The sequence below is a fragment of the Theobroma cacao genome, chromosome 7 (genome assembly GCF_000208745.1).
Source record: "Theobroma cacao cultivar B97-61/B2 chromosome 7, Criollo_cocoa_genome_V2, whole genome shotgun sequence".
Taxonomy (NCBI): Eukaryota; Viridiplantae; Streptophyta; class Magnoliopsida; order Malvales; family Malvaceae; genus Theobroma; species Theobroma cacao.
The window spans coordinates 9,291,948-9,302,242 of NC_030856.1; the positions used below are offsets into that span (position 1 = coordinate 9,291,948).

General features: G+C 34.1%; 3 pseudogenes; all 3 read left to right on the forward strand.

Moving 5' to 3' along the window:
* Positions 143-967, forward strand: LOC18594494 (annotated as a pseudogene).
* Positions 4,310-9,164, forward strand: LOC18594493 (annotated as a pseudogene).
* Positions 10,032-10,295, forward strand: part of LOC18594500 — a 65,293-nt pseudogene continuing 65,029 nt past the window's right edge.

A 10,295-nucleotide genomic window follows, 5' to 3' on the forward strand; every position in this document is an offset into this window, starting at 1 on the left:
AGCAAATCATGATTTTTCTTCTTCATTTATTTATGAAATTAAGTAAAAATGGGTGTCTACACTTAGTGGAAAAGAAGCTTGGAAATCCACGTCAGGCGGGGAGGGAACAGCAGAATATAACAACGTCGGTGGGAATAGTTCTGCTGGGTTTGAGTCAAGCTGAACTCAGATGGAAGGGCTTAACATGTATGGCAATGGTGTCGATAATGGCTTGGTGATAAGGAAGAGAGTGATGGTTGTAGTGGATCAAAGCTCACATTGTAAGCATGCAATGATGTGGGCACTTACTCATGTAGCTAACAAGTGTGATTTGCTTACTTTACTGCATGTTATTTCTCCTAGCCAAAAGAGTCTTCATCTTGTTCTCCTTACCTTGCTAACTCTCTTGGGTCACTCTGCAAGGGTTGTAAACCCGAGGTTGAAGTGGAAGCACTGGTTATCCAAGGGCTTAAGCTGGCGACAGTGACGAGCCAAGTGACGAAGCTAGAGATTTCCGTGTTGGTACTGGGTCAGAAAAGGCCATCTCCGTTCTTAAACTGGTGGGTCCTTTGGTCCTCACCCTTTCCCACAAGTACACATTTTCCATCATTCATTCAGATCTCAGAACCTATCTCACCCTTTATTATCTTGCGAACTGTTTCGTGGTTGCTTTTGCAGTCTCTGCGGGACCAGCAGCTCTGAGGAAGTTGTGGAGCAATGAATCAAGGGTGCAGATTGTTTAACCATAGGGGCTAGGAAGCAGAGCTAAGGCGTCTGTGGATACCTTATTAACACTAGGTGGCAGAAGAATTTCTGGCTCTTGGCTTAGTTCTAGTTAATTTTTATGGACTGTTATTAACTAAATATATAAATATATATGATTCCTAGTTAGATAACCCAGGATAGCATATAAAATCACTCTAATAACAGTATTAGCTTCTGATCTAGGCTTCACCTTATGTATAACTACTACTGACTAGATTTTCCTTTGTACCCTTCATCATTGCTATAAAAAAAAATGAGCAACCCCTGCCTATGGCTTGCTCTAATGAAATTGAGGTCGTTGCGCTTCCCAGAAAAAAAATATTTTTGTAATTTTTTATTCAGAATATACTAATAATTTTTTAAAATATTTTAATCTTTCATTGAAAATATATTAATTAATCTTTTTATTATTAAATTTTTTTTCTTTATCTTTATAAATTATGATTGCACATGTCATTTAGCTTTGAATAGTTGTTACATTTATTATCCTCTTTTTTAGTTATTGTTTGAGTTCTCCGGTTTTATTGATTACCATATATACATCACGTTGCAAACTTGACTACGTACAGACAAAATAGTGATGAACATATCAACCCACTGCTGCCAGTTGAGTTTTTTGTTCAAAACTGTGCCGCATTATGTTCTTTAGATTGTTATCTACAAATAGCTACAACAATATGCAACTTTGTAATTATAGAACTCTAAAAGTGAACCAATCATAGTTATTTTGATTTGTTCATATGTAGCATATGACATCATACATGTTATCCCAAAAAATGACAAAGTATATTTTTAAATTTCTATTGTAGATAATTAGTTTGCACTGTTTTTAGGGCAACAGTATTATAATCAATAGTTAACAAAAGAAATTTTTGCTTGTTCTCTCATCATATCTGTATATCATAATTGTAATATTGCACTCTTGAATACATGCGAATTGGAAAACTCTGATACAAAGATTGTAATCCTGTTGAACTGTAAATGGATACAATTTATTTCTTTATGTTTCACGTTATAAATTGTATGATTTTGTGCTACTACCGACATGTATCAAATATTTAATAATAAAAATACTTAAAATTTATTCAATCAAATTGTAATCCTTACACTAATTTGCTATAGTTAGTAAATAATTATAAAATTATATCCATGAAGACATATTGATACAAACTTTTTTGTAAAAAATTTGTGATAAAATATTCACAAAATTTTACAACCCGCTGCAGAGCGAAGGATGTGATCTGTAATTTTAATATTAAAAAGAAATTCAAAAAGGTTAGTTAAGATTTTCAAGTCAAGCAGCCGAGGGGTCAACAAGGCGTAAAGTAGCAGCCTGATGAGCCTAAATCTCAGCTCCCGACGTGTATGCTGGGCTGGGATCATGTGCCTTGCTCAACGGGGTCCTAACTCCTAATTATTCGTGACGAAAAAGTTCAGAAAATCTTGTCCAAGATCTTCACTAATTCATTAAATTATTTTCTGGGTTTTAGTTTTTTTATAAATATGATAAAAAAATTTGTACGTATCATTCTTTTCATTTCACCTCTTATTTTTTGTTCATTTTTCTAATTTCATTAAAATTTCCACTTTATTCCCATCGTCCATTAAAAAAACAAATCTATAGACGTGACAAATAATAATATAAAAAAAGTCAAAACATATATTTAAAATATGAGTTTTTATAGTTAGAGTTTAAAAAATAAAGGTTGCATAAAAGGGGTAATATAATAAATGTTAATATCTTCTTAGAAAATCAAGAAATTTCGCAAATTTCACTTTAAGAGTTGAAATTTGAAATGAAAATTTGAACCCACCAAAATCTGTCATCCAAATTCCAAGAATTTTGATAATTTCAGTTTTTATTTTATCAAAAAATTAATTTGACTTTAAAATTTTAAAACTCTCTTTACAACAAAAAATCTTTCCTTGAAATCCTTCAACCATAATAATAGCTTTTTGGTGTATACAAATGAAGCCTACTGATCGTCCTTCAATGAACAAAGTTTTGAAGATGTTCGAAACTGATGTTGAACTCCTCGAAATGCCTCCCAGACCTTTTCAACTTCCTTCGAAAGCACCAACTTCATGTTAAATGTAGTGTAAACTACTGAACGTGTATTTCATCATGTCACCTACATAAATTTGTAATTTTATGCCTAGCGATTCATAATTTATCATACAATCTTTATGTAAGATACTTGTGGGAAACAATATCTGCAAAAAAACTTTATGATAAAAGAAATCTTATTGGTCAATTTTCCATTCAGTGAGCGGTATAATTAAGTTTATGCCCCAGTCAAGGTTAAACTTCTAAAGCCCTGGAGGCTTGAAGGTTGTTTGCCGCTCAAGAAACGTCTCCTTTCAAGAAATTGCAACTTAGATGCATGTGGATAAAATCTATGTTTTTATTGTTGTTTTTCTCAATTTTTTCCCTTCCCCAAAATGTGAATCTATTCATCATTTGTTTTTTTCATCTTTGTTCTTTATTTGGGGAGATCATCAGCTCCTTGTGTCTGGTGGAGTAATTAATAATGGGTGATCATTGTGGCTGGCAAGTGGCAAGGAATGAAAATAACTTCTCTGCAAGTGATTTGTGATTTAATTCGAGCTGGACTGAAATGGTGGATTATAGCCAAAGAAAGTGCTTGCAGCTTTCTCCAAAAAAGTCTTCCTAAAAATTAATGATATTCCTGTGGATCCACCCTCTAAGTTCTACAGGTCAATGGTTTTCAGGTCCATGGATTGTCAAAATAATATTCTAGATTAAATTATATAAAATTCTTTTGCAAATAAAATGTATATATATAATATAAATTTATTATTAAAATAAAAAGTAAGGCAAACTATTTTCGAATTCAGTCTGATATTTACATCATTGATTAATAAATTTTAACATTTGAATTATTTTGGTGCTATTATAGAGAGGTCCTACTTATATCCACTGCTGGTTTTCGGAAAATGAAAAGGAAATTCCTAAAGATATTTTTTCCAAGAGCTTGACTTTGGTTTTTCAAACGGTGACTTGCTCCCATTTATTTAAATCCAAAAAAAAAAAAAAAAGAAAAATGTTTCAGTGGTCCTATGTTTCCTTGACTTAAAAGCATGTTTAGCCTCCTTCGCTTCTTCTTCCGTTATTTGTAGCGTGTCAAAACCAAAAGTACAAGTTCCACTAGTTAAGTCGAGTTATAGTCAAAGAAAATGGCTCGGTGCTTTCTCCAACATTAATGATATTTCTTTGGATCCACTCTCTGAAATTGACAGGATCAATGGTTTTCTGGTCTAATAAATTTGTATCTTATTTTTTATTTTCTTCGGAAAATGAGAAGAAAATTCCCCAAGATATTTTCCAAGAACTTGACTAATTGGTTGAACTGTTTTCCACATTGTCTTTGATTTTGTTTGGAGCCAGTCTTGCCATAAGTTAATATCTTCACCGTGGGATTATACTTGCTTTCATCGGAATGGTTGTTGGAATATTGAAGACAAAAACGACCCAATGCTTCTATATATCCTTGGCTTAAGAGTTAAAACTTGTTATAGCCTCATTCTCGCTCTACCACATCCAAATTTTACAATGTCGAAACCAAAAACAGAACTGCCATTGCTTAGCCTCATGACCCTTGCTTTATTGCTATTCCCTGGTGCTTGCCTCGCTACAAGTGAAAATAAGGACTGCGGCGGCTCTTCTTTGTGCGGCAACCTTACCATCAGTCACCCTTTCCGATTAAAAAGTCAACCTAAGTGTAACGACACTGATCATAGGGTTGAATTGGAGTGTGAGAATGATAATCGCACCATTTGGGTCATGAAAAATGGAAAATTCTACGTCCAGGAAATCTTTTATTCTAATTTGACGATCCGATTGGTCGATGGGAGCCTGGATGCAGATAATTGCTCACTGCCTTGTACTTCCTTTGTTTTTCATTATGATTTTCCGTGTGAGGGAGTTTGGTTTTCTAGTACAATTCCGAACACAATGTATCTTGTCAATTGCTCAAGACCAATGAATTCTTCTCTTTACGTTGATGCCTCTCTCTGCACCAACAGCTCTCCCCATCCACCTTCCTACTTTTACTTTTTAGATCAACAAACACCAAGCCGCGATTTCAACCCGTTTTGCACAGTCATAAACGAGCAGATTCCAATTATGATTGAGAATATCACAGGTCTGTCTAGTTTTGATATCTACGAAAAGCTATTAATTGGCTCTGATTTGTCATTGGAAGAACATCATTGTTACCAGGAGGACAAACCTTCAATATCTCAAAAATTTCATACGATGTAAGAATTCTCAAGCATTTAAATTCTATTTTCTTTTTTTTTTCTAGAAATAAAAATTAAATCTTTCATTCTGTAATGAAAGGAGATACAAAAAAATGCCAAAGTCAGTCTCCCAAGGCCCTAAGAGACCTACTTTGGCATTCCCTAAAAAATTTACAAGTATTACCTATGAAATTAGTTATTCTCTATCACCATGCTAGGCAGCCTACAGATGACACTTGGTTGCCTGCGAAATTCAGCATTGACACAAAAAAAAAAAAAAAAAAAAACAAACCAACAAAAATGCANCAAGTTCTATTTTTTATGCCTCGGGGTCATTACATCTAAGCACTGATCCTAAACAAAATAACCTCATCGGTTTGGCAGCTTAATACATCTTCAAATTCATGGTCGGAGTGACATGACCTGCTAGTAGGAACACCGTCCAGTTTGCAGTGGTTCCTGCGTCTCTTCTTTATCTGGGTTCGCTTCGCAGTTTCATGTTTTATCCACCCATTATGCTTTCAGTCTCATCATGTGCACCAGCCTATCACTTCCTCAACTACCTATATAACCCAAATTTCACAAAATGGGTGCTGCAACCTCATGGCAAACAGATGTAGCAGCCCATCTTTCTCCCTACCCTCTCCCCTTCCTATTTCTCCCTTCCTTACAATGTAGAGATCTCTCCTCCAACCTCTTCCGATGCCTCCATCAACCTCCTGTCCTCTCCCTCATTCGTTCCTTGCCACCCTGCTCTTTCTCCCTCCTCATTCCCCTTTCTCTCTCCTGTGAGACAACAGCTCCCTCCCAAAACCTCCATTCACCTCCCCCCGTCTCCCTCGTTCCCTCCAGAGATCCTTCTCCTCCTTCCCTCCATCCACAGTTCACTCATTCTTTACCCTTAAAACCCCGCCTCCCCTTCGTTTTAACCCCTTTTGTTGATCTGTGATCCCAACAAAATTACCCAACCATAATTCCAACACACACAAGCACAAGTTGGATCTAAGCAAACAAAAAGTTGCTAATCTGTTTGTATTTTTTTTTTCTGTTGACCAGATTCATTTGCTCTCAAACTATCCTTGCTGCCAAAATACCATACGGTACTTCAACTACCTTTTGTAATTCTTTGTTTGAGCCACGCTGGACTAATCCTCTTGCCTCCAAACTCTTATTCTCCTCTCCAATCACCTCCCATATTTACTTCCCTCCCCCCCTAATTCACGCACATATGCCACCCAAGAGGGAAGCAGAGCTCCTATCTTCCCCACTACCGCCACATCAAGGCATTCAAGTTAAATTCTATTTAGTAGATTGGGTTTGGTTGGGACTTAAAATTCTAATTTGGAAAATTGTGGTCAAATAATTATCTTGAATGAAAAGTTTCCTTTTTTTCCCTACAACTGTTTTTCCCATTTCCTTGTGGTCAAATAATCATTAATATTTCCAATTATTTTAATCTGATGCATTTGAATATTTCAGGTTGGCAGATTTGCTGTATGGCTTGAGAAACTATATAGATAGCTTTGTCCATTTCCTTTTTCAAGGCCCCCATGTATCCTACAATAGTTACAATCCACCAAAAAGTATGCTTTCCTAAGTGCATTAATATTTTTCTTCTTGAATTTGCCTTAATTTGTGTTCCTTTGTTGAAATTAGTAATTGCATAATTTTGTTTTTTCTTGGTTTTTTTTTTTTTTGCAGGAACGTATATTATATGTCTTGAAGCTACAGGTACTTAATAAGTTTTAGCTTTGCATTTGCATATACATAAACGTTGAGCAATATCAATGTACTCAAATTTAAGAAAAGAATATTAAAACAGCCTATTAGATCATGCAAGCTTATATTTAGTTTTATGGTAAAACTCAAATTAGCACAGCACTTAAAGGATTTTGGAGGGTTCTAGAATAAAATTCTAGATTTTCTTTCATTATACAAGTACAGATACAAATACGTAGGAAAAGAAACACATGATATATAATAATACGATCAACTAAATTACTTATTTGAAATAAATTGAAAAAATTTTCTATAATAATCTCGGTAGTCAAGGCATATATGGATAGGTTAGTTTGTAGGAATTATTATTGCTTTCTCCAACATTAATGATATTTCTGTGAATCCACTCTCTAAAATTGACAGGATCAATGGTTTTCAGGTCCAATAAATTTGTACTTAATCTATCTCATTTTATTGTCCTTGTTTGACTTTCAGGGAGTTTAATTTTTTATTTTTTATTTTATAGTAAAAATGTTTTTTATAAAATTAATATTCCATAATTTTTAATATCAAAAAATAGAAATTCATGAAAAATAATTTTGAAATGAAAAATGGTATGATATTAGGTGTTAAAAAATGGAAGACAAGACAAGGCAACTACATTACTGCAGGTTGTGACTATAACTACCTTAAATGTAGTAAAACTGTGCAATGTTTCATAAAATATTCTTTCTTATAGATGAAAAAAATTAATAGTAAATAAAAAAAAAGCTGTGGACTTGAATAATATGACCAATTAAACTAAGTACTTATTAATTGAACATATGAATGGTAAAAATTAGTAGTAAATTTTTTTTGTAATGTATATGGTGATTTTAGTAATTAAGAAATTACCGAATGCACTACTGAGTAGAATTTGTCTTTCAAGCTATACTATTTAATTTCTTATATGATATTCAAACTATACTATTTAATTCATACTGTGACAAGTACATGCTACACTTCTAATTATTTGATAATAGATTTTGTGAGAATCACGAACTTGTTTTTTTTTTGTCCTTTTGAAAGTAAGCATCCTACTCTTTCATCATGTTATAAAGTTTGTTAGGGGGAAAGATATGATCACTTTTCTTTTGAAAATACTGTCATTTAAATATATTAATGAGTTCCAATGTACTTTTGTTGAAAAGGAGGAGTTATCTTATTATGAACTTTGTCGAGAATATGTTGCTTGATTGCACTTGTTACATACAAATGGCGAAGAAGACATTTATCTATGGATGACACGATTGAAGAGTTTCTTCAAAGTCAAAATAATTTAATGCCGATAAGATATTCTTATCGTGAAATAAAAAAAATGATTAGAAATTTTCGAGATAAATTAGGTGAAGGTGGTTATGGTTCAGTGTTTAAAGGAAAGCTTCGTAGCGGCCATCTTGTAGCAATAAAGTTATTGGGCAAGTCAAAAGCCAATGGGCAAGATTTTATTAACGAAGTTGCTACAATTGGGAGAATTCATCATGTTAATGTGGCAAAACTCATTGGATTTTGTGTGGAGGGATCAAAACAAGCTCTTGTATATGACTTTATGTCAAATGGATCTCTAGATAGGATCATATTTGCAAAAGAGAATAAAATCACCTTAAGTTGGCAAAAAATGTTTGATATTGCTCTTGGGGTGGCTCGAGGAGTTGAATATTTACATCAAGGATGTGACATGCAAATTCTACATTTTGATATCAAGCCACACAATATTCTTCTAGATGAGAACTTTGTCCCAAAAGTTTCAGATTTTGGTCTTGCGAAACTTTATTCAATAGATGATAGCATCGTATCTCTCACTGCAGCACGGGGTACGATAGGATACATTGCTCCTGAATTGGTCTACAAAAACATTGGAGGCATCTCAAATAAGGCTGATGTTTATAGTTTTGGAATGCTATTAATGGAAATGGTGGGAAAAAGGAAGAATTTGAATGCGTTTGCTGATCACTTGAGTCAAATATACTTTCCTTCATGGATTTATGGCCAATTTCATCAAGGAGAGGACATTGAGTTGGGAGAGGTTACAGATGGTGAAAAGATAATTGTGAGGAAGATGATAATAACAGCTTGTTGGTGTATACAACTGCCACCCAACGACCGTCCCTCAATGAGCAAAGTCTTGGAGATGCTTGAAACTGATGTTGAGCTCCTTCAAATGCCCCCCAAACCTTTTCAACTTCCTTTTGAAGTATCAATTGAGGGTCATGCTGATGAGAATCCAAGTGAGGATCTAACTTCATCACTTCTTTCTTCAAATGAAATTAGCTTAAATATAGCTTAAGTTATGAAACTTTTCATTTTATTACGTTATCTTTGTACTTTGATCATAAGAAAATATCATGTCCCTTTAAAACCTAGAATTTTGTATTGTAATTTCCAAACTTGTTTCTGTACTTTGAGCTGTGTTTCTATGGGTTTTCTTCTTTCGTACCCTTTTTGTACTTTTTTTCATAATATCTTTCATTTGGCTCATTTGACCTCTGTTTGTTATTGCCTTTGTTCAGCTTAACCTTCCCCCTCTTTGAAAAGACGGCTTGGAAGAATTAAAAATGGTAATGGAAGCAAGAACTCAATAAGAAACTGTTAGGATAGTCTTGAATTGTTATTTAATTAGGATTGTTTAATTCTAATTAAATTAGTATACCTTACAAAATAGTCTTTAAATCTAGTTAGATTAGAATAACAATTCCTAATTCTATTAGGATAAGATTCCTAATTATATTAGGATAAGGTTATTGTATTTGATACTATAAAAGGACTCTATGGGTTAAAGAATAACAATCACCTAGATTTAGAGAGAGTGATTTAGGTGTACGGGGGATAAGGGTTATGAGTTTGAGACTGTTTCTTGTAATCTCCTGATTTTTCTCTTAGTGGATTTTTCTCTGTTACTGTGCCCGTGGACGTAGGTCATCAAAAGACCGAACCACGTAAATTCTTGTGTTTCTCTGTGTGGGTGGGCTTGATTTCTTTCTTTCTTTATTCTATTGATTGGGTTAGATCTTGGGCAATTCTTTAGAGATAATTCCGCAATTTCCCAACAAACTGGTATCAGAGCTTCAAGGTCTTTGGTCAATCTGAATCTCGCTATGACAACTTCGTAGACCAAGTATGAGATTGAAAAGCTTAATGGAAGAAACGATTTCAGCCTGTGGCGTGTTAAGATGCGCGCATTGCTAGTGCAATAAGGACTGTTGAAGGCACTGAAGGGAAAAGAACATCTTCCCTCGAATTAATCTGATGGTGAGAAAGATGACCTTATGGAAAAAGCACATAGTGCTATTCTCCTTGCTTTGTCTCATGAGGTGCTAAGAGAAGTCACAGATGAAGAATCTGCTGCTGCAGTGTGTTTTAAACTCGAAAGTATTTATATGACCAAGTCCCTGACGAATCGGCTTTATATGAAGCAACGATTGTTAACTCTCAAGATGTATGAAGGTACATCCGTTAATACCCACATTGATGAAAGATATAGAGTTATTCTTGATTTAAAGAATATCGATGTTAAAATTGAGGATGAGGAC